A 25,502-nucleotide genomic window follows, 5' to 3' on the forward strand; every position below is an offset into this window, starting at 1 on the left:
GCAGCAGCTCGCTCCACCTGGAAGCTATGTGCTGGCTGGGCTAGGCCCTTATGCCCATGAGGGTGGGAGCAAGGTGTGTGGGCTTGGCAGGGTACAAGTAGTTTGTGAGTACCTGTGGGACAGATGAAATTGCTTGGTGGGCCAGATCTGGCCCGCAGGCTGTATTTTGCCATCCCCTGGTGTAGTTCCTACTGGAATACTGTGTCCAGTTCTGGTATCTACAGTTCCAGGAGACTGTGGATACATTGGAAAGGGGTCAGAGAAATGTTTTTAGAATGATTCAAGAACTCAGCAACATGACTAGTAGGCTAGAAACAGACATTGCACATATCTGGGGATGAATTGTGCCTGTGTTTGTTCTTGAAGAGAAAAGTCCCAGGACTGGTGTGTACATACATTACCTTTCCAATTGGTGTTTAGTGAGTAGCTGATTGGACTTCTACTTTTCTGCCAATGATTCAGTGATGAAATCCTGGGACAACTGTTTAAATGCATGTTGTGATGTCCCAGGGCAAGCTGTTAGCACTTCTTATCCCAAGAACCTTTGTAGAGTTTGTCTTGGGACAATAGACATGGATATCTGAACAATTGCACTTTGTCCCAGAATAAAATAGGATATTCCAAGACAAATGTTGTGTCTGTAGCTGTAATAAAAGAGTCTTGGAGCTTGATTTTTTTTTAATTGACAGAAAGAGAAAGGTAAGGTGTGACTTGTTCACTCTACAAGTACTGACAGAGGGAAACAAATGTGGTAGTAATGGGCTGTTTATTCTAGCAGACTGTGGCAGAAGGGAGGTGAGAGAAAGAAAAACCCTGCTCATAACCCTTCCCCAAACAGCTAAATGCATGAGACTTACCTCATAGTCAGCCCCAGTGCAGGGCCAGGAGAGCCAGGACAGCATCTTGGATCAACCCCAGCAGAATGGGGCTGATCTGCGGACTCCTGGCTATTCCGGGAGCCAAATCCAGTGCCTTCAACCATGATGCTGGGCACAGACCTGACTAAGACTGGAGGTATGAGGTGGAGGAGCTCCCAAACTTGGTCCTTAAGGCTGGATGGATGGACAAGAGACCCAGTGCTAGACAAACTGTCAGTGTTGCGGGGAAGACTTTTCCATCCTAAGGTGGACTGTTCCTGGCACCAGAATATCACCGCCTTTAGGGTTACATCAAAGGCATGGCAGGTGAGACCAAGTGAGGGCAGAAGCAGTCTCTCCCAGGAAAGGGGGGCCAAACCCCAATAACCCCAGCCAGAGACTCTAAAGTACCTGGATACTGAGCCCTGTCAGTTCTTCCCTCCATGGTGACAGAGGCTCAGTGACACAGACAAAGGTATAATAGAATCCAGTGGCTAGAAGCTGAAACTAGGCAAATGGAGATACAAAATAAGTTGGGAACGTTTAATAGTAAGGATGATTAACTATCGTAACAATTTAGCAAAGTTTTGGTTGATTCTCTGTCACTGCATATTTTTAAATCAGAAGTGGATGTTCTTCTAAAAGATCAGCTCTGGTTGAAACAAGAATTAATTCAGAGAAGTCCTACAGCCTGTGTTATGACAGGATTAGATGATCATAATGAGCCCTTCTGGCTTTATAATATATAAACTAATCTATAATCTAGGCCCAAGCTCTAACCACAAGACCATCCTTCCTCTCACAGGCCCTAGAGCGGAAAAATTGTTTGCCAAGATGTTGAATTGCACAGAGTAAAAATACAGAATGTTTGGCCTCTGACATTTCACTCCATTTTGTAAAGAAAACGATGCTTGTGGGAGAATGCTGTATGAATTGACAATCACTTTGTGTTCTGACAACCCTTTCTAGTGTATTAGCTATTTCATTATATACATGATGGACCTCTATGTGGCTGTGGAAATCTGAGGCAGATGGGCTCTAAAATCAGCCTGAGGGGACAGGAGAAATGAAACTTCAGAGCTCTAAAGTACGAGTTTCCTCACTTTCATCACAGTGGCTAATGGACCCGTTGAGACTGAGAAAATTCAGTGATCTCCTGGAGGATCTTACGGGTGGCCAGGGCTGAAGTGTATGGGAGATCTTTGGTTTCACAAGGAGAGAGGGGAGAGCATCTCCTGCAATGTGGCAGAAGGATTTTGACAAGCACAAGGGGAGAGTGTGGAGTTGCTGCATGAATATAATAAGTTCCAATCTTCTCTGGCTTTCACTTGTTTATCTCTCATCTCCACTTGTTCGTTCTCTCTTTCTCTTTGGCATTTTTCCACCTGCTATATGATGTAGAGGCCCTATTTGTTTTCCATCACGCAGGGAGTTAGCACCTTGCAGTTGTCTGAATCATACAGAATGTGACTTATAAATATAAGCAGCAAGTTTCAAGTGCTGTTAGTTGTGGAATCATATTGTTTATTACTCAAAAATCTTACATATAGTCAGTAAGTTGTTTGTAAATCTCAAGTGCCTTCTAGGTATTAGCAGGAATGATGATAATTCATTGTCTGGATTGCAGTGCCATCTAGGATACATAAGGTTAGGTACCTAGGGACTATTTAAAAACAGAACAAAAAGATGGTCCCTCCCACAAAGAGCTTAGTCTTGCAAAGTGCAAGACAAGAGACAACAGGCATACACAGACATACAGATGGGGAAGAACAAGGAAATAATGTGACAATCATGCTGATTAATATTTGAATTTTTCTTCAGAGCACCAGAAGTGTCTTATCTGCTGTTTGTTATGAAGGATTTATTATTCTCCTGTTAAAAACTGAGCAGCAGAAAGAGTTCTAGCTCTACTTGTATAAGAGATGGACTGCAGCCCAAGGAGTGTTCTGGGGGTTTGCTTTTTTTGGTTAGATTTAATAGTAAAAATGCTTTCCTCCTTCATTCTTCTGTTTGCATTGTGCTTTCAGCTTGCAGAGTCAAGGCTTGGAGATAAATTCTTGCTAGCCAAAAGAAATACTGTTCTATGAAATTTACATTCCTTACTTTGGACTTTTCTCAACTCCTACTCAGGTTAAAGGAGAGGCACCAGTTGACTCCAGTGGAGATGTATTCTGTTTCTAAACAGAGAGTGTGATGATTTTGTAGTTACAACATAGGCTGACAGGAAATATAGGCAAGATTTACCACAATAGAAGCCTAAAAATGTAGGCACTTAAATCCATATTTAGGCATGTAAAGGTGGAATTTTCAAAATGGCTTGAGTCCAGAAGTCCCACTTAATTTAATAGAAACCACAAAGTTCTCAGCGTTTTTGAAAATCAGTGTCGGCACAGTGTAGGATAGGGTCACAGGGCCCAGCAGCCCTGCGGCCTGTGAGAATGGGCCATGAGGATGTGGGCTCACCTAGTTCTAGCACTCAGTGGAGGTCACCCAATGCTTTCCTACCTCATCTTGGTATTAAATATGTCTTTGTTGGGAGATGGTCTATTTTCACAGTCCTCGATGTGCCAGGTCCGGGTCTTCCTTGGGGCTCCTACCTCCTTTACACACCATCCAAGCTCCACCCTGTTGTTACAGTGTACGTTGTTCCCTTGGCTCTCAATAGGCAATTTTCTTCCGTTCTTTCTTCCTGAGGGCCTGCATTTGTCCCGAGCCTGGCTTAATGAGACTGCAGCTGAGCTGGCCCTGGGATTGTTCTGTCACTGCTTGATACATGAAAGAGAAGTGAAGAACAAGACAAAATGGGGAAATGGAACTCAGGTAAGTATCAGCCCTTAGGGTTGTTGCAAACACAGGCTGTGGCTACTAACCATGAGGTAATTCAGTCCTTAGGGGTACAGGTTATTCCTAGGTGCCCTACCCCCACAAATAAAAGGACCCCCAAAAGAAATATACAAGCCTTCCTGGCCCCTTTCACCTACAGCTTGGGCATTTGTCAGCCCTGGATGCTTCAGTGTCAGTCATCAAGGCTTCAACAGCACCTGTCAACTCTCCAGGTGTGATGGGCCAGTCTGCCCACCCTTATTGACTCAGCTCCTTGCAACTGATGGGGTCAGCTCACTTACCACTGTGCATCTGGAACAGGGCCGGCACTGACTCTTTCTTTCCCCTTCTTTCAGGTGGTGGCAGCCTAGCCTCCTTGGCTCCATGGCACTGTAAACAAAAGTAAAAGTAACTGAAATGAAAAGACCTGTTTGGAGTGTTGCCAGCTCCCATGACCACCAGTTCTCTCTGCACGTTTCCTCACTGGCACTCTGTGCTGTTCCCTGCTGCTGCAGGCTTTGCAGTGGTGTTTAAATTATTGGGGCCCCTCCAGGTTCCTAAGGGGAAACTCTGCCTACTTCCCACTGCCCGGTTTTCTTTGCTGGCATTTCAGTGTTCCCGGGACTCTGCTGTCATCTGGCATCTAGCCCATTCCCTTTCCGGTCCTAGTGGTGGGCCAGAAATATTGGTGGTTGCTGGCCCCTGATAATTGTTGGTGCTGGCCAGGTCAGTAAGTTTCCTACCTTCCCTGTTGTGGGCTCAGAAGAGTTTTCTCTTGACTCTTCACAATCAGACCACTCATTAAATATGGATGAAGAAGCCTAAAACTAGGCCCATATTTTGGAAAGGTTCCAAACTCTGCCAGTGGTGGCTTGCTGCATAAATGTGAATAAATCAGTTATCCTCTCTAGCCACGTCTACATGTTCATTAGTGTGTTTTTGCTACTGTGCATTCAATTTAGTATCTCTAATGTGAGGTACTAAATAAATGCACATTAGGCTGCCCTAATGAGCAGTAGTAAAAGCACACACTTTTTTAGTGATGCTTACTGAGAAGTAGCCTAACTAAAGAAGTAACTTTACTGCATGTTAGCATATTAACATGGTTTTTGACATGGCACTGTCATGTGCAGTAAAATAGGCTACTGTGCATTAAAGAGCACATGTAGACACATCCTCTGTGACTCAGTTTTCCTCTCTGTAAATGTTTCTATCCCTTACAGGAAAGTTAGGCTTAAAATCACTAGCTTTGGTGAAGTGCCGACTTCATGTATCAGGCTGTGTTTGGGGAACCTGGAAAAATATTTTCAGTCCATGTGCAAATGTACCTAATCATAATGATTTAAATCCATTTAATGTATTTGGGGGTCACCAGACTTTCTAGTAAAAGAAGAGGCTCAGTATTTTAAAAGCAGATTGTGTTGAGGCTTGGAGGTAATAAAGCTCTTATAGCGACAAGTTCAGATATGAAGGTCATGAATGGAAAGAGCCAGATTCTTGCACCCTAACTTCAGATGAGCAGAAAACTACTTCAGAAGAGATGCACTGGCTACAATAGGTGCACCTACAGAGGAATGAACTATTCTGCATGAGTGAGGATGTTAGAACATGCTCACGCACACATCGACGGTATTTTGCTTATTTTAAAGAAAATATTTAAAATTAAAATACTGTTAGAACAGAAATAAAGCACTTGGAAATCCATCTTTATAGTAAAAATCCTCTCATGTGGGGAAGTTTAGTTTCAGAGAGCTACACTGCATGTACCCTATTGTATTTATGCATATTCAGATCTTAGGAACAATAAAAAGAGGAATATGGCCATTATATTTTCTAATTTACATAGCTAATTGGAGCATGGTCCTTATTATTTTGATGAAGAATCTGCATAATAGGATGCCTCCTTATAGCCCAGCAGGAGACCAGGGAGATAAATACTTTTGAGGTCCAGTGTGCCACTTCCCACAGTACCCTTGCACGCATAAAGTGGTGCTGAAGATTTGCAGAACATCTGGCAGGAGCAGGTGGCAGTTTACCTTTCAATATGTTATTTAAATGACAATTTAGTTAAGTCTGAAAATAAAACTAAAAAAAAAAAGTTCTCACATGTATCCATGTTTTATTATAAAGCATCTTCTGGAGTGAGTCACTCTTCTCTCTCCTTTCAGAAAGTCTGGCTATCTTTGTGGCAAAGTTGTAAACTTTTAGAGTCTGTACAGACAGGGCTGGGTCCAGAGGGGGTGCAGTGGTACCATTGTACCCCACGTTGATTCCTGGTCCACCCATAATTTTAATTGCCTGGCAGTGGCAGCAGCATTTCTATTTAGACGGCAGTATGCGAGTCAGCTGACATCATGGCTCATTATGTGTTTCCTAAACACAGGATATGGTCAAGGGCCCTGGCGGCCCTGTGCCTGATGAGACTGTGAGGAAGTGAAGCTCACCCAGTTTAGCCGCTCAGGAAAGGTTGCCCGATTCTTTCCTGCCACATCTTGGTGTTGAAGATTTATCAGTCTGGAGGTGGTTAATCTGCTGAGCAGTCAACTTGGGTACATGCAGTTTGGTTCCTCTTCGGGGCCCCTACCTCCCCTTACTCCCCTTCCTTGCACCACCCAGCTGGTAAGGTGTTCATTAAGTCCCATGGGCAGCACCCAGTGTTCTTCTTATCTCTTAGGCTTGTGGTTATCTCAGGCCTGATCCATGGATATAGCTATCTATACCACCACAAAAGTTGGTAAGCTAGGGATCAAAAAATGGAAATGAAATGAAGAATGAAAGCAAACCAGTGGAGCTGAAACTCAGGTAAGTTTCCTGGCCATAGAGGCCTTCATGGCTGGTGATTGTGACCTCTGTAAACAAAGTAAGTCTTCTCTAAGGGTTGTGGTGCTATTCATGTGAGGCCTGGCCCAGTCAGGTATAGAAACAGAAGAAAAAAAGGAAAACCATGGGAAAAACCTGTGTCAAGTCCCACCAACAAATTTAGGCACTTTATGTCAGCCCTGGGCCATAACTAACTCAGTCCCTGGCTTTCCTGCCAGATCAGTCAGCCCTCATAATGGGGCGAGTCCTCCTCCCAGTCCACATTTATTTGACTCAGTCCCTAAACAGTGGAGCTATGTCTCTCAGCCAGTGTTCCCTTCCATTCAGGGACAAAGTTCTGAAAGTTCAAAAGAAAGTAAACTGAAACTGAAAACAAAACCTTGCTTTATGTGCAAAGCTGCCTCTTCTGCCACACACCTCTCTCTGGTCTTTTCCACAGTTCTGGGAACAGTATGTTCATTGGTGGGGATTCTGGTTATTGGAGCTCCTTCGACCTCCTGGGCTGAGGTCAGCCCTTCCCCGTCTCCCAGGGTACTGGTTCTGGAGTCCTGATGCACTACCCAGTATGCTGCCTTTCTCCGCTCATGTTCTTCCCCTTCCAGTGAAGTCAGCAGGCTGGAAGTACCAATGTGGCTGTGAGGAGGACTAACACAGAAAGAGCAATAGCTGGTAAAGCAGGGCTCCCACAGCTGCTGCGCACCCATTTTTACTGCTGGCTATGACGATGCAGGTGGGTCTCTTCCCATTCTTGCGCGAGCTCATAAGAGGCTTTTCTCATCTTTTCACATTATGATCTACCTGAATACTCCGAAGCTCTCCATTCCACAGGTTACCCTCTCTCATTTTTTATGGTCTTTAATGAGTCCGCTAGTCAAGCTATCCTTTGTTTTGCAGTTCTGTTGTCCACTGGCTGCTTCTGGTAATGTAGCTCCTATTTTAGAATCCTGCAGATTGCTTTTAACTCTAGCTAGCAAAATTAACTCAGATGTGGAAATAACGTTCAGTGAAGCACTAGATGCCCTGCCAAGATGCTCAAGAAGGCTAGGTTGTGTTTTATAAATCTGAAAAGATGTACATTTAATTCTAATGACTCCAGGGCTAATGAAAAATCTTTTGATTATTTTTGCCTAATTTATTTTGTTTTTATACATAATAAATGATATAGCAAATTAATGCTCATTCCAATAAAATTATATTTGTTTTTGCTTGGAACTTAAACTGAATAATATAGCCCCAGGCCCTTAGCCTATTAGTAAAGTTCCTGGTTTCCTTTTAACTGGAGAAAAATATGTGTTGTGACATATGTGGTGATGCACCACACTATCTGCAACCCCCTTTTCAAAATCCTAGATCTGTCCATGCATACAGAAGTTACATTTAGATCAACCTAACTTAATGCCTAATTGTACAGGCATTCAGGGAGGTTAAATTGGGCAAAAAATGGTGGGCCCATAAGCCATTGTCTGTGTGTTAAGTGTTCTATGTATCCTCCTTTTGTGCCCAATCCACTGACAACCTGAGGTAATGTGTAAGATTTTCAGGTTCAAGTCAGTCCTTGGTAGTGACCAAGAGAGGGTCATTGATTATCACACAGATGTTCTTTCATAACCAGTGTCCTTTTGTAATTTTTAAAGATATTTACAAAATCAAACCAACTCTGTGTATAAGCTAAGTGAATGACAACTCTGCATTTCTATGTATGTTGTGCCATGCACACTCTAGAGACATTCATTTATCTCAGTTGCATAAACAGTGTTCCTACATTGGTATGTACTGTATCAAGCAGTAATGAGAAGCTGATTAGCATTAAAGAAGTACTTTCTTGTGCTATTTAATTGACTAATGAAATTAAAGGCTTCATTTATGGTTGGAAATCTGATGATAATGGAAAACATATTAAAGTGAGCATTGAAGATAAAAAAATGCAAGATAATTCATCTGGAAAAGAAAATGTGCAAGAAGAGGGACATTTTATATTTATTAGCAATGCCAAATGTTTGCCTGTATCTGTGTGTGTTTATGAGACTGCTAAGTATTTTGACATTGTGAACAATGTACATAAATGTTTTGTGGCCAGACCGGTACTTTTTGCAGTTGTCAGCATTAAAGTATAGCAACCCCCCACCTAGTTTTTCTTTTTTTTTTTTTTTAAATGCATTCCCTCCCCTTCCTTAACCATTTCTAACTTTCTTTCTGACCTCTCTATCCCTTACAAATAGTTATTAGTAGTATTAGGTAAGCTAAGTTCTTATATACTCTTATGACAACCCCCCCTTTTTTTTAAATTGTAAATAATGTTTTGTTAGGTTTGTATTGATTCTTACTGTTGTATATTGTATTATTATCATTTTCGTATTGATTTTTATTGTTTCAAATGGATATTGTATGGCTTAGGCCTGTGTTTGTAAGTGAACCAAAGTCATGTCAAGTTTCCATTTTGTATGTCAAGCCTCCATCTTGTGTCCTCTGCCTGGGCATCCCCAGTGTTGTAACTGTGCGACTGATGTATCCCTCCCATGTAAATTGGTTCCTGGATGAATGGGAGTGATTGAAATACAATGGTAGCAGGCCTCTACTGAATGGCCTGTAACAACTGGGCCATCACCTTGCATTGATTCACCCAGGAACCACGGACCTCACCCAGGAACAGAGACAAAAACCCAGCATTTGAAAGACAAAAGACCCTGCAGAACCAGTAACTCTGCCATTGTACCCCACCATTACAGACACCCGAAACTGCACATCCCTACCTGGAGCACACATGCTCAGTAAACCAGGGGCTAACCCTTGCCTGGGCATGCCTCCTGTCACTAGGGTCACACAAGGTCTGCCTCTATAAAAAGGGGCAGTGAAGACAGACCCAGTGGGAACACCATTTCTATCTGAACCAGACCAACTCCATGTCACGCTGCTGATCCACTCAAGAGGCCCTTCCAGCGACCCCCTCTGGACAACACCAAGCTGAAGGAGACCCCGAATGGTCATCAAGGACCAACTTTCAGCCTGGGATAGGTAGATATCACCTGCACATTTCCTCATCCAATTTGGACTCTCTCTCTTTCTCCTCCCGGACTTCAGCCCTGCACCAAGCCTCTTTAATCCCTGCTGCCAGTGTGTGTGTGTGTGTGTGTGTGTGTGTGTGTGCACGCGCAAAGGAACCAAAAAGATACTGTGTCACTATCTTCCCTGTTCAATAAAACCACTGTCACTTGTAACCCCAAGTTGGTTTGTATTTTACTGAGCCCCAGTCCCTTCCCCATCTTAAATTCTGGTCTCTGTCTCTCTCTCTCAGCTTCCCCACCCCACTTTTCGTGCCACCTCTCAGCTCCTCTCTGTTCCCCTGCTGCAGCCTCTTGGCTCCATTGCTTTCTGCCGTCTCTCAGCCCTGTTTCCGCCGCTTTTTGCCTCCTCTCTGTCCCTTCTCTGTTCCCCTGCTGCAGCTTCTTGGCCCTGTTCCTTTCTGCCATCTCTCAGTCCCATTCCTGTCATCCACTGCCTTCTTCTCATGTCTTTCTGCAGCCCTTCCCACCATTTCTGCTGCTTCTAGCCTCCTGGCCCCATTTCTGCTGTCCACTGCCTCCTTCCCAAGTCTTTCTGCAGCTCTTCCTGCCACTTTTAGCCTCTCATCCCTGTTCATTTCTGCCCCCTGCTGCCTCTCCCTATCTTTCTCTCTCTCCACCTTCTGTTCCCAACCTTTCCTGCCCCTCTCCCTCTTTCCTCTGTGTTCTCCAGCTTCCCACAAACCTTCTCTAGCCACCCCTTCTCCCCCCACAGTCCTCTGGCCTGCCACCAACTTCCCCGCAGCTCCTTTGGGCTGCTCTGCAGGTTTCCCAGCAGCTGGAGCCCTTCTCCAGCTCCTGGCACCGGCAGCCCCTCCCCATGTAGCTTCCTGAGCTCCCCGGCAATCCCTCTCCAGCACCCCTGGTTCCCAGAGCCAGCCCCCAGTTCCCTCAGCACCCTCTCTAGCTCCCCTGCACCCTCTGTCCCAGTTTCCCTCTCCCTGCTTACCTTTTGGCTCCCCTGTAGCTCCGGCTTTGGTCCCAGCCTCTGTGCCAGCTTCTGTCTGGCATTGCTCCCCTGTTCTGCAGGCTTTGGGTGTTGTCCTTTAATCAATTAAGGTCAATTAACCTAAAGTAACCCCCAAGCCTCAGTTCTTCAGCCCAGCTCTCTCTAGTCTACCGGTTCTAATCCCGGTCCTGGTAACTTTCACTCCCAGCAACTTTCACTCCCTACACTTCCACTTTTTTACCTTAACCTTTCCCCAGGTATCCCAAGCACACCAAGCACATACATACATACACATCACAACACCCAAGTTAGGAACTCACCTGTGTGTACGTGTAGGTGAGTGGTATGTATGTGAACTGATATACATATATGTCAGTGTGTGCATGATATACGAATTAGTTGCTGCCCTGGGGGGTCAGGACAACTCTCAGGATCTCAATATTGAGCTGTTAGACAGGAGGGTGTGACACAATTACACATATACAAAACACACACAAATCAATTAGGTACATACACACACACTACCAGCTCAGGCACATACACATCCAAACCAGCATAGGCACATGCATACTTATCACCAATTCAAGCACGTACACTATACACCCCAAAAGTTAGACACAGATCACTAATTCGTATATCATGCACACCATGTCACACACACACATACACACACACACATTTACACTAGCAACTCAGATACACACATGTTCAAACTAGCCAGTCTAGGTTCATGCACACCTATCACCAGTTTAAGCCCATACACACTACACACACCAAATTTAGACAGAATTAGTTACCAGTTACCAGCACCTGCACATCCAATACACATACGTGGATTACCAATTCATATACCACACACACACACACACAATGATATATATATATATATATATATATATATGTGTGTGTGTGTGTGTGTGTGTGTGTGTGTGTGTATGTGTATTCACTAATTCACACACATACCATCCACCTACACATACACACAGGCGAGTTCCTAATTTGGGTGTTGTGATGTGTATGTATGCATGTGCTTGGTGTACTTGGGATACCTGGGAAAGGTTAAGGTAAGAAAGTAGAAGTGTAGGGAGTTAAAGTTACTGGAAATGAAAGTCACCGGGACCGGAATTAGAACCAGTAGACTAGAGGGGCCTGGGCTGAAGAACTGAGGCTGGGGGTAACTTTAGGTTAATTGATCTTAATTGATTAAAAGACAACACCCAAAGCCTGCAGAACAGGGAAGCATGCTGGCACAGAAGCTAGAACTGGAGCCAGAGCTAAGGAGGAGCTGAAAAGGTAGGTGCTGGAGAGGGGAAAATGGAACTAAGGGAAAGTGTGGGTGTTAAAGAGGGGTTCTGGGTGTGGGGAGCCAGAGGATGGCTCCGGGGCAGCTAGAGAAGTTGCAGGGAGGGCAGTAGGTGCTGGAAGCTGGAGCAAGGCTCCAACTGCTGGCTAATAGGAACTGGGAAGCTGCAGGAGGGCGGGGGAAGCCTGAAAACAGAGAGAGGGACAGCAGAAAATCACAGGAAAGCAGCAGGCAGCAGGGCAGCAGGAAAGCAGAGAAACCCAGCAGAAAGTCACAGGGAAAAGGCAGTAGGAGCAGGGGAGGCTGAGAGGTGGCAGAAAAGGGGAGATGTAATTGGGATTAGATCGGGAAACTAGCAGAGAGGGTGGGGACTGGAGCTGAGAGAGAGAGAGAGAACAAGGCTGGAATTTAAGATAGGGAAGGGACTGGGATTTAGTAAAACATGACCCAGCTTGGGGTTGCAAATGACAGTTGTTTTATTGAACAGGGGAGATGGTGACACAATGTCAAATTGGTTCCTTTGCACCCACACACACACACACACACACACACACACACACACACACAATGATAGCAGGGGTTAGGGAGGCTTGGTGCAGGGGCTGAAGTCCACTGAAGTCCAGGAGGAGAGAGAGAGAGAGTCCAAATTGTAGGAGGAGGTGTTGTGCAGGTAATATCTACCTATCCAGGCTGGAAAGGGGTCCTTGTCCAGTAGATGTTGTCCAGAGTGGGGTTGCTGGCAGGGCCTCTGGGTGGATAGGTGGTGTGGCATGGTGCTGGTCCAGATGGTGAGGGCGTCCCACTGGGTCTGTCTTCATTGCCCCTTTTTATAGGGGCAGACCTTGTGTGACCCTAGTGACAGGAGGCATGCCCAGGCAAGGGTTAGCCCCTGGCGTAATGGGCATGTGTGCTGCATGCAGGGATGTGCCGTTTCGGGTGTCTGTAATGGTGAGAGTTTCTGGTTTTGCATGGTCTTTTGTCTTTCAAATGCTGGTCTTGTCTCTGTTCCTGGGTGAGGTCTGTGGTTCCTGGGTGAATCAATGCAAGGTGATAGCCCAGTCATTACAGGCCATTCAGTAGAGGCCTGTTACCATTATATTTCAATCATTCCCAATCACACTCATTCATTGGGGAACCAATTTACATGGGAGGGGTACGTGACTCATACAGTTGCAACATGGGATGCCCAGACAGAGGATAAAGGTGGGACTTGACATATAAAATGGAAACTTGACATGACTTTGGTTCACTTACAAACGCAGGCCTAAACCATACAATATCCGTACAAAACAATAAAAATCCATACGAAAATGATAATAATACAATATACAACAGTAAACATCAATACAAACCTAATAATAGTACAATATAAAACAGTGGATATCCAAAACCAAAAACTTGCTACCAAAATAAAAATGTTTAAAGCTTATCCTAAGTCTGAGCTCACTTATATTTATCTATAGGGAATAGAGAGGGAGAGAAAAAGTCAGAAATGGTTGGGGAAAGGGGAGGGAATGCATTTTAAAATAAATATATATAAAAAAAAGAAAAACTGGGGGTTTTGCTACATAGTGATCTGTGTGTGTGTATTGGGTGTGCAGGTATTGATAATTGATTCTGGTCTAATTTTTGGTCTGTATAGTGTGTGTGTATGTAGGTGTTTAAACTGGTGACAGCTGTGCATATGCCTAGGCTGGTAATTGACTGTGTGTGTGTGTATGCACCTAATTGATTTCTGTGTTTGTGTATGTGCAGTTGTACACTGCACCCTCCTGTCTAGCAGCGCAATTTTGAGATCCTGGGAGTTGGACTGACCCCACAGGGCAACAAAAAAAATGCTTTTTTGCTCTGTATCAGCTACTAGGTATACTTTAGTCTTTGGGAGATGCTTTTCTTTTTATGGAGATTAATTTTATAATACAAGGATGTTTAGAAGAGAAAAGAAGGTTAGGAATTAGAAAATCTTTGAATGTTCACTTGTTTTCTAAAATTGTGTGTGTGCATGTGCCCAAACGGTCAGATCTGGGTATATTGAATTTGGCTTCATAGCATCTTATTCCAAAGTTGGCTTCAGTGAAAGTGCACATACAGTAAGTTGCTATACAGAAGGCAGGGCAGGGTAGCACCTTAGAGACTGACTGGTTTAGAGAGGCATAAGCTTTCATAAGCGATGGTTTACTTCATCAGATGGCAGCTGTCACCTATAAAAGCTAATGCCTCTCTAAACCAGTCAGTCTCAAAGGTGCCACCCTGCCCTACCTTCTGCCTAACTGCCTCTTTTGATCTAATCTTCCAATTTGTTGAGGTCTCTGAATCCTAGCCATACCCTCCAGCATATCTACTGCTCCATCAGCTTGGTGTCATCTGCAAACACGCTGAGGGTGCACTCCATCCCATCTTCCAGATTTTTAATGAAGATATTGAACTAAACTGGCCCCAGTACCAACCCCTGGGGCACCCCACTTAGTAGTGGCTATTTAACTAGACATTGAGCCATTGATTACTTCCCTTTGAGCCCAACAATCCAGCCAGTTTTCTATTCACCTTACATTCCATTCATCCAACCCACACTTAGCTTGCTTGCAAAAATGTTGTAGGTGATCATATCAAAATCCTTGCCAAAGTCAACGTATAGTCACCTCTTTGCTTTCCATGTAATTCTTGGTAGGTGCAGAGGAATGTATACTTCAGAGGTGTTTCTTGTATGGGAAATGACTGAATACAGACAGAACAAGAAATCTGGGCTCCAAAACTTAAAATTGCACAGAAGTGTCTTTGTCATTTAATCATGACGATTCTTTCAAAGTTTGCTAATTGTATTATTTTAGCTTGTGAAAGGATGCTCATTGTGTCACTTTAAGTAGATTCTGCCTCAGGTCAACCCTGCTGTGTGGAGGTTGCAGTAGAGGAACATAGGTTGGACATTAGGCAAAAAGGAAACCCCTGTCTGTGGCTAGGAAGCCACATGACCAGAAGGGGTAGAGCTTAGAGGTATATAAGCCTGTGGCATAAGGCAAAGGGGGTACTCTGGCCTCTGCAGGCTTCAAGGAGAGGCGCTCCTGGGGAAACTGACTGTAGGAGATGGACTGCCAGGTACTTGAGCTGTCCTGTAGAGCTGGAAGGAGAGAGCCAAGAGAGACTTATAGCTTGTGGGGAGGCAATGACCCAGAGCAGGATGGATTTCAGTTGTGATTAAGTTGGATAGTGGAGTACTAGGTTGTGGCTATGGGGGAGGTGTGGAGGTCATGAAGGGGAGCCTGGTGGGGCATACTGTGACGGGCAGTCCAGCCTGAGATCAGGGACCCAGGGGGCTGAGTCAGAGCCAACCCTAGCAGGGTGCAGGGCCCAGGGCAAATCAGCTGTGCAGGGCCCCTTTAATACTGTGTGGGGCCATGGGACCCCCACAAAGGCAGAGCACAGAAGTTCTGTAGCAATGAAATTTGGTGCCTGGGGCCAAGCAGATCCTGCGTGCCTGGATGAGCTGCTCTTCAGCAGATGCAAAGCCAGCAGTGTGCAGCAAGGGGGTAAAGGGGTGGCGAGAGACCAGACACTTCTTCCACAGCATGGGGCTGAGCTGCCAGCTCCAGGTGGGGGACCCACAGGAGGGGCCGCGGCCACTCCACCTGGCTTCGCGGGGCCCCCAAGGTGTGGCACCCAGGTTGGTTGCCCCTATTTACCTTGCTCAAGGGGCGGCTCTGGACTGAGGTTGATCTAGTGAGAGGGTGGATGGAGTGAAGGCAGCCTGGCTTGAGGTCAGAGAACTAGAGGGCTGTGGACTGATGCAGGGAGAACAGCCCAACTTGGGTTTGGGAACCCTGAGGTCTTGTCAGGAGCACAAGGGTCCTGGACAGGAAAGGGCCAGGGACCCAGAGCCTGTGAAGGGTGAGACCAGGGCTGAGACATCCAAAGCCCATGAGAGTGAGACCGGGGCTGAGAGGCCCAGAGCTCATGAGTGATGAAACCAGAGCCAAGGGGCCCAGAGCTGATGAAGGATGAGGATGGACCTGGGGCGCAGGAGCCTAGGGTCCTGTGACAGTGGACTTCAGGAAGAAGGGCCCAACCAGAATAAAGTGGGTCAAGGCCAGTGGGTCTTAACTCAGACAAGGGCCTAAGACCTTAAATGAAACCCCCTGACCTCTAGGGGCAGCCATTTATGACACCAAGATGTGGCAGGAAAGACAACAGAGTGGGACTCTTAGATCCCAGAGCGGGTGAGTAAGGCGGGATCCAGGTGGCTGCTAGGAGTGACATGGCTGCTCCAAGGCCTGACTTGCCACACCCATATTCACAAATATTTTGTCACACTTTGCAGCTGGGTCTTCATTCTGGAAAGTTTGGTAGGTGAGAACTTACAGAGAATACCAATTTTGAGTTGGATTATTCACTCCACAGTTAGTTTTGCATGGAGGTGAGTTAGGGTAGGGGAAAGGATCAAGTGGACCATACGCAAAGTAAATCACCCTATTTCTTCCACTCCCATGGGAATTTCCCATAAAAGCCAATAGAAGATGAGCCTGTATCAACTTTTCTGTATTGCATTCCCTCTTCATTCCTTGGGGACCTCAGATGCTGTCATGGCCAGATCCTCTGGTAGCATGGCTCTGGTAGGCCTCATTCCAGCACAGTAGGGATTAGGGCATTGCCTGCCTGTTCCCAAAATAGGAAAACTTTGGAGCAGTTTTTTAGTGAATAGGGAACAAGCCATTGACCTGATATCACAATGAGAATCCTTTTAGAGATTTCATAGCAAAAAAATCCTTCTCTTGTGTTCTAACATAGGATGGGACAGTCTGGCTTGTCAGGCTTTTTAGATTGGTTTCATGGGAATCATGGCTAGAATGCAATGCTATATAGAGACCAATGTAAGTGGGGGTTGTGAAGTACTTAATTTTGGCACTGCTTCATTAACTGCTCTTTATAATTTATAGTGCCATATGGAGCCAGGTTGATAACTACCCATCTTTATGTGAACACACTGGTTTCATTTACCTGGAGCAGGATTTTTAGTTTTGAATGAAATCAAAGATACTTTGTTGCCTCATTACAGGCCAATTAAAACATGGCTTTAACCTAGCGCTAGGCTGATTATTAATTATCTCTAAGGCCTTTTTTTTTCTGTGCCTTTAATTAGTATTTCCAATTACAGCCTCACCCAGACACATAGAACACAGAAAACTGTGAGCATTGCTGTGATGCAGTACATTGGTTGGGTTAAACCAGAACCATGCACATGAAGGAATGCTGGTTGCCAGCCAATAGATTACACATGACATCAGGATTTGAGGTTCAGAACTCCAACTCCCCCCACCTCCCAATAAAGATCCATACGGTGATTGAGAAGTAAATTATGCAGACCTTATACACAATTTGGAGTTCTTAGGCTAAGTACAGGCATTCAAGAAGCCCATGGCAGAAGTGTTTAACTTTCAAACTTTAAGTATACCTATTTAGGTTGGGAGGAAGCAGAACACATCACAGGGAACTTGGAGCCTGTTTCCATGTTCCAAGTGCAGCAGGTAGTGTGTGCATATGTCGAGCACCTGGGTTCCATGTGTGTGTCCAGGATGCCTGAGTTCTGTGCGCATGCGTGCATTCCCCCCCGCATACAAACAGAGCCCAGGCATCCTGGATACACACACACACACACACACACACACGGAAACCAGGCATCTGGGGCACAACTAGGCTGGCTGACTTTCATGTGGCTGATGGGAATGATGCCTGCCTCTTGTGCAACTCCTCATTCCCCGGGGTGATGGAGAGCAGGTGCTATGCTCCCAGGGTTCCCAATTCCATCATTGGCAATGTCATCATCCCCCCAATCCTCATTGGGGGCCCAGTCTACCCCCTTCTGCCCTGGCTCATGAGGCCCTATGGCAGGCAGCTGCACCACTGGAAGCGGAACTTCAATTATGGAATGGGTCTGGCACTATGAGTGCACATGGCACAGGGATGGGGAGAGGGTGAGTCCCCTTCTGATGTGTGTGGCCCTGGGCCTGCACTGTGTCAGGCTGTCCAGATCTGCAAAGCTCTGGCCAACCGCCTCCTCACCTGTGTGGACTGGGAGCACCCCCTGGATGAGTTAGGGCCCAAGGACTTCGAGTGCCCATGCCCTGGCACTGGGCCATGGGTCTCCTGCTATGGGCTTCTCTGGCCCTGCATCATGGGTGCCACTACCCACAAACTAGGCTGCCCGAGCACCATCTCCTTTCTTCTCTCCCTTCCCATCCCCCAACAGGGACACACACTAGGGTGCAGGGGAATGTGGCATGAAGGAGAGAAGTGCTTTGTTTTAATCACATGTTTAAGCAGCCAGACTTTTAGTGTGTTTATTAACAAAAACTGCAATGTTGCCCACTCCAGAACTTGGAATCTTCCTGTCAGTTAACATTGAGAAAGTGGGGAAAGACTCATCTACACCAGGTGCTGTTGAGGGGGTAAGGGCAGCCTTGCGGGGCTCAACTTAACAAACGCAAATCCTTGGGGTGGCAGGGGGAGTGCCATGCATGAAACTGATGCCCCTTGGTTTAATTAACAAGCTGCCAAACTTTTCATGTGCAAAATAAAGGAGGACTGTGGAACATTGCTTGGGTCAGAGAACTGCCTATCCTCATAGTGGCTGTGCTGCTCCCCCACAGTGGGACCTGGGCCTGCAGTGGCCTGGCCAAGAAGGGTTGGTGGGACACCCCTTCTCCCTGCATTGCCCTTGGGGCCCTGTACCTACACTGGTGACCACCAGTGGCTGGGTGTAGCAAATTGGCTCTGGAGCCAAGCTGAGTCAGTGCCAGCCCTGGCAATGGGTCTTGGGAATCCTGGTGCCCATCCTCTCTCTCACTGATGCTCCCAGCTGGTCTCACTGCATGCTTTCCTGGCTCCTTGGACCATGGGTCAACAGCTCCCATGTACCATATCTCCTGTTCCAGAGGCCCCCACCTCCTAGCATCTCCAAATCAATGTGTGGTATGGAGCATTCCTCCATGGCCACCATCCAGATTCCCTCATGGGAATCTTGGGCATGCCACCTAAGTGCGGAATCCCTGGAGTGGTGCTCTCCATGGTTTGGAGGGGGAAGGGGGACAGAAGAGGGCCCTATTCAATTTGGATTCAGATTTGGCCCAAATCAGGGACAATGATTTGATTTGTTGCTTCAGATTACTGTCCCCAATTCGATTCAGCTGAATCCGAATCTGAAGATTTGATGCTGATTCAGAGAATCAGTGATTCAGGCATAGACACAGCTTTAAAAGTTTTTTCTACATACCTTGAGGTAGTAGCATGGCTCATGATTGCTGTGATGCTGGGGCACATGGAGTGTCCCACAGGAGTGTGGGGGGACCCTCCACATGCTCAGCAGCAAACCCAGAAGTGGACCAGAAGTACTTCCAGGCCAGCTGGGAAGCATGCTGGGCCCACCCCCCCACACCTCCCTGGCTCGCTGATTGGTCACAGGGGGACCCTGGGTGTCCCCCTCCCCCCCCCCCCAGGCCTGGTAAGTCACCGAGCTGGGGGAGGATGCAGGGGGCTCCCCAGTACGCTCCTCAGCGGACCCAGAAGTGGACCGGAAGTGCTTCTGGTCCACTTTTGGGTCTGTTGCCGAGTGCACTGGGGTGCCCCCTATGCTTCTGTGGGATGCTTCATGTGCCCCAGCATCTTAGCATTCACAAGCCCCTGCTACCTAGAGGTATGTAGAAAACACTTTTAAAGCTGTGTCTATGTCCGAATCTCCGAATCTTTCCGAATCTCTCCAGATCAATTTGGAGGGTTCTGATTTGATTCAGAGAGATTAAAGGGTCCTCTGATTTGATTCAGATTTGGAGATTTGGCCACCGAATCAGGCCGAATCTCCACCAAATTGAATCAGGGATTGAAGTTTTGCACAGCCCTAATAGGCAGCAGCCTGTCTTACCACTCTAACCCAGGGGACAATGATCTCCCTGCAGGAAATGGTGCTGGTGCCATTCAGGGGTATCATAGCTGGATCCCAAGTGGTCTTTGATCCTGTGCATAAACTCCTTATCCTGGTGCTATGATTCTCTCAGCTCTGTAGGGGTGCATGCAACCTCCCTCAGACAAAAGCTGGCCATCTGTAGACCTTGTTGTTGGACCTTCCCTGTGTTCCTGGTCCTAGACAGCTCATTCAAGTGCCATGGCAGTTGTGCAAGCAGTTGCCAACCTGTCCATTTCAACCCCTCACATTAAGGGCCTTCTTTGGTCCTCATGTTGCCTGCACCACCTACGCATGCATCTCCGTTGCTTTGTAGGTGTCTGGCTCACCATCCTGGATCCAGCATCTCAGGCTCCATGACCAGGCCTCCTGCACACAAACATGGAGCCTGCAGACAAGGGAGACACCAAGGGACCTCTGGTGAGTCCCCTGTCTGGACCCGTTCCCCCATCCAGGGCCAGAAGCCTCACAGCTCCTCAAGACCCAGTGAGGACCATGGCACAGAATGCCCATGTTCCACTTCCCAGCTGGGAAAAGCAGGATGCCTGGCTTTCATTTCCCTCCTGTGGGAGCTGGTTGGACTGGGAAACCCGTGTCAGGGCCTATAGGCATGAGTCTTCTCTGGTTCTCCAGGGGGGAATGGAGGGAGGGAGTAGGGAAAGAGTGGAGGAGGGGGAGATGTAACTTCTATATTTAGCTTCCACCACAGAAGTAGTCCCATTGACTCCAATGGCATTATTCATGTGTCACTTCAGCAATGTGAAAAAGTAGCTCCAGGAGGGGCCTATACCTATACCTCGACTATAATTTATCATAATAAACATAGGCATAAAATACAGGTTAAAATACATTTTTCCAGTTTCTCAATGGAGATCTGGGATGAATGTTGCAGGCATACCCAAGATAAGGATGAGAACAAGGAAAAGAAAGTACCCTCTCAAGCTGCCTAAAGGCCCGGTTCTACACTCTGTCCCTGTGTCTGTCCCTGACCAAGCAATATATTTCAGGCTTATCTGTATTTGACAAAAAAATGAGGAAGTGCAAGTAGTATCTGAAGAAGAACATTAGCTGGAGAGAAAACACAAACAGCTGTATGCCCTCTTATCATCTAGGAGTAGAACTTTATTAGAGTAGTGTTAGGGACTAATAGGACTTTCTCTGAGGCCATGATGACTTATCCCAGCTGGAAGTCTGGCCCTTTTTGATTAGAATCACTGAAGCTGGACATTTCAAACCAACTGTTTTCCCAGCCTTATAATTGATTTTTGAATTGTCCATCCCTGCAAAATAAAAAAAAGATTAAAGGTTTTCTTTTGTTAATTAAACTGCCCCATTCACCTCGCCACTATAGATGTATTCTGAGAAGAGCTCATGGAAAACTTATTGTAAAAATATCATTCCCCTACTTGGTTATAAGGAATAGCTGCAGTGGTGGGGACATATAAAATGTTTTTTTAATTAATACCATTTAATTAATTAACCATATTATTTATTTAGTTTTAATAACAGATGTATTTGTTATACTGGCCAATTGCCTGTCAGGAATGATGGGATGGAGCCCCGTGACCCGCCCCCCCCATCTGGGTCCGCCCATCTCTTTACCTTCTGCTGCTTGGGGTCCAGGCCTGCTTCCCTCCTTCCCACCACAGCGGCGGAGGGAGGGGAGGAGTGGGCCCGGGCCCAATGTGGGGGAGGACCAGACCTGACAGTGGGGAGAAGCCTGCCTCCTGGGGTGGGGAGTGCAGCAGGCCCAGGCTGATGTGGTGGTGGCTGGGAAATGGGAGGAGTGGGCTCAGGGCTGACGCGGGGGTGGGGAGGAGTGGGCCCAGGCCCGAGGGGGGAGGAGGCCCGAGCCCAAGCCAGGGGAGAAGCTGGCCCACCACGGCGGTGGTGGGGAGCAGCAGGCCTGGCCTGACATGACAGCGGCTAGAGGTGGGGGGGATGAATCTCTTCCCTACCTCAGTCCTGGGCCCAGGCCCACTCTTTCCCCATCCCCATCCACCCCACCATTGGCTCCAAGCCCACTCCTCCCATTCCCCTGCTGGGTCATGTTGGGCCCGCTGTCCTCACTGCCGCAGTGGTTTGGCTTCTCCCCCATCTTGGGCTTGGTTCTCCGCCCCCCTGCCTGGGGCCTGGGCCCACTGCTCCCCTCCCCCTACTGCCACAGCTGTGGCACATCCATTATTCTCCCAACCCATGCTGGGCACACTCCTCCACCCACCTCTGCCGCATCATCCTGTTTTGGGCTCTGCAAGTGGCAAGGATGGAAGGGGGGAGGGGCGGGCTGAGGCCAGAGCCATGGCTTTGTCCCCCATGGTGTCCCCACCCCACTCACCCCCTGTGCCACCGCCACAATCACCTGCAAGGAGTAAGGGGGGCCAAGGCCAGGTCCAGTGGCCTTGCCCCCCCTCTGCTCGATCATTGCCACCTGCAGGAAGCAGGGCCAGGGGGGCAAGGCCAGTGCTGCTGGCCTCACCCCCCCTGTTCCCTTTGCTCTGTTGCCCCTACCTCCAGGGAGCAGGGAGGGGGGAGGGGGAGGCAAGGCTCTGCTGGCCTAGCCCCCCCACCGTCTCCTGTGTCCCCACCATCATGGCAGTGCTCCACCACTCTGCCAGCTCCTGTTTGAATGCTTGTTTACACTACAGCGTGAATAAGGTATTATGGACAGACACAGACAGACTTAGGCTTTTATAATATTAGAATAATTACTGGTCCCTGTCTTCCATGTACATCCTATGGACAGCCCTACTGTAGTTATCTGGAATTAAATGGTACATTTCTTCTGGCATGTCTGGCATTATAAGTTGTATTGCAGATGTCCTGCCAGGGAGGAAAGGAGCCCAACTTTCCTGGTGCTACAGGGACTGATTAAAAAAAACAACAGTGGCTTGTTCTAGGTTTGTACTCATAATAGGCATATGTAGCTTCCTGCCTTGAGTAAGAAATTACTTATTGAAAGATGATTTACTAGGTAGCACGTTTTCATCAGAAGTACATGATGTCATCCCACATGGAAGATGACAAAGGGGCAATTCAGTATGCCATGGGAATCCCAATAACTTAAATGTTATAATGATTATACTAATTTAAATAGCAGGATAAACTAAGAGAATGCACTTATTTTTCAGGCACAATCTAATATGCCTTCTGATAGCTTTCAGTTAGGGCATCCTACCACAGCCCTGCTTTTAGACAGCTTCCTTGAAATCTGGTTTGTGAATTAGCTCACATTCTGATTTTCTATTTTGTTTATATTACCTTAGGAGTGGGAGTGGCTAATTCTAGCACATTACACAGTAGGAAACCTTCTTTCACACAGGTCTTCAGTGATTTATTTTAGATATTTAGGCAAGGACTTAACTGGGTTACTAGACTAACACCTTCAGGGAAGCTGCTCTTTATAATTTAACTTCAAAAGAGCAGGTTATAGAGCTCTCAAGCAGTTGTGTCAAAGACCTAGAAAAAATTAATGGCTCAGAACTGATGGTAAGCTTTTGAGAATGTTGCTTTGATTTATTGAGTGGTGTGAAGCTCCAGCATCACTGTGTGGAGAGCACTTGTCTCTGTGTACAGTGCTAATATTACTTCAAGCTGTTGTCAGTTGACTTGGTGAAATTGCTTAGACTTTAGTCTCAGTGTAGTTAGCTGGTGATGATTACCCTTAAGTATTCAAAGAGCAGAAACCCTGGGGAAATGCTGATTAGCTGCCCATGAGGGTGATGTTCCAGCCACATAAACAAACTCCTGAAGTCTTCTGGCTATAATGAGGACCAGGCCCCAGTGGTAAAGCCCATTCTGCACTGTGTTGCTGCATAGAGGTTCAGCAATTTGCAGGGGAAAAGTGATTGGAGTCAGTCCCTGTGATGCACGTAATCCACTAATCACCACTCAGAGACTTCTGGTGCTCACAAACAGCAGGAGGGAATTGGCTTTTATGAGCTGAAGGAGACACTGGCATATGTTGTTGAGGAGGGGGGAGGAGGGACTACTTAAATATTTATAGATTAAGGGTAGGCTGGGTCCCTTCTATTCTTTGTATGCCTGGCTCCCTGATTTCCTTTGGGAGATAATGAGAAATAGGAAATCCTAGCCCACCTGGCTAGTAACTTAATAATAACTGTTTTTAGCCTCCTCCTGCCTTCTCTCTTTCAACCTACACATGTCACTGCGAGGCTGCTGTACCAGCAAAGAAGGTATCACAAAACTTAAGTAGGTATGTTGTAGGCATACATCTGAGGGGGATGCATGCCAGAGTTTGGTTAGCTTTACCCACCACCCCATCACATTGGTGGCTCATATTCATTTTGTGGTCAAACAAGACCCCCAAGTCTCTTTCAGTCGTGGTGCTAGTGAGCATAGCACTGCTGAGCCTGTAAGTATGCTGAGGGTTCTTCCTACCAAGGTGCAGCACCTTACACTTCTCTGCATTGAAGGTCATCTGGTTTTGGTTGGTCCACTTTGAGAGTGTGTCCAAGTTGGCCTGTATTCCCAGCCTGTCCTGCGGTGTGACAGCCCTCCCCCAAATTTGGTATTGTCCATAAACTTGGCCAGTTCACATCTGACTCCAGATCTGAATCTAGGTCTGACCTAGATCTGAATCACAGCTGGTCATTGATGAAAATGTAAAAGAGTAGTGGCCCAAGTACCAAGCCCTGAGGACTTCACTGGTAACCCTGCGCCACGTTGATTTGCTCCCTTGAACCAGTACTCTTTTAGACGGACCCTGTAGCTAGTTGCCTAGCCATTGGACCATATGATTATCAAGGCCACAGTTCCTCAGCTTAACTATGAGGACATTGTGGAGAACTAGGTCAGAGGCCTTCTTGAAGTCCAGATATATGATATCCACATCATTTGCCTTGTCCAGGGCATATGTTACCTGGTCATAGAAGGAGGTGAGGTTGGTCAGGCAAGACTTGCCAGTCACAAAGCCATGTTGGCTGGCCTTCAGAAGCTTGCCTTCCATTAGTTTGGCATTGATGGATTCCTTGACAATTTTCTCCAGTTGATTTTTCCAGGGACAGACATCAGACTGATTGGTCTATAGTTCCCCGGGTCATTCCTCCTCCCTTTCTTGTAGATAGGGACCATGTTGGCTCTTTTCCAGTCATCCAGGACCTGCCCAAGTGCCACAATTTTTCAAATATCCCTGCCAAGGGGGATGCAATGATGTCTGCCCGCTCTTTCAAGACTCTCAGTTGCATTCTGTCTGGGCCCACGGACTTGTGAATGTCCAGTTTCTCAAGGTGTTCCCTCCCCTGATCCACATTGGTTTTAGGCCTGTCACCCACTCCCAAATTGGTTTGTCCCATTCCTGCCAGTGTGATTTTCATGGGAAGGTAAAAAACCGATGCAAAAAAGTCATTTAGGAGATTGGCCTTTTCTTGGGCATCTGATGTCAGTTGTCTTGTTGGATCTCTCAGAGGCCCAATACTATCTTTGTTTTTTCCTACTTCTCACATATCTGAAGAAAGACTTTTAGTTGTCCTTGATCCCTGTAGCTAGCCTAAGTTTGGTTTGTGCCTTGGCTTTTCTCGATCACTCTCTGTAGGTGTGGGTGAGTGCAGAGTAATCCTCTTTGGTAATGCTTCTTGTTTTCCAGCTGCTGTAGGCTACTTTTTTGAGCTTAATGAGGTCCAACAGTTCCATATTCAGCTGTGGGAATTTCCTTGCCCATTGACTTCATTTCTTGCGAGAAGGGATGGCTTTGCCCTGTGCTTCAAGGGTTATGTTTTTGAGTGATGAC

The 25,502-nt window shown here is 46.7% G+C and overlaps 1 long non-coding RNA gene across 1 annotated transcript; it reads right to left on the reverse strand.

The window, feature by feature from the left end:
* Positions 1 to 297: 297 nt before the first annotated feature.
* On the reverse strand, positions 298 to 10,622 carry LOC109285864 (uncharacterized). Its single transcript, XR_002093761.2, has 3 exons — positions 10,509 to 10,622; positions 3,983 to 4,070; positions 298 to 3,622 (listed from the first exon to the last, which is right to left on the reverse strand). It is a non-coding gene; the product is annotated as an uncharacterized LOC109285864 (long non-coding RNA).
* Between the last annotated feature and the right edge of the window lie 14,880 nt (positions 10,623 to 25,502).

This window comes from Alligator mississippiensis, chromosome 2 (assembly GCF_030867095.1).
Source record: "Alligator mississippiensis isolate rAllMis1 chromosome 2, rAllMis1, whole genome shotgun sequence".
NCBI lineage: Eukaryota > Metazoa > Chordata > Crocodylia > Alligatoridae > Alligator > Alligator mississippiensis.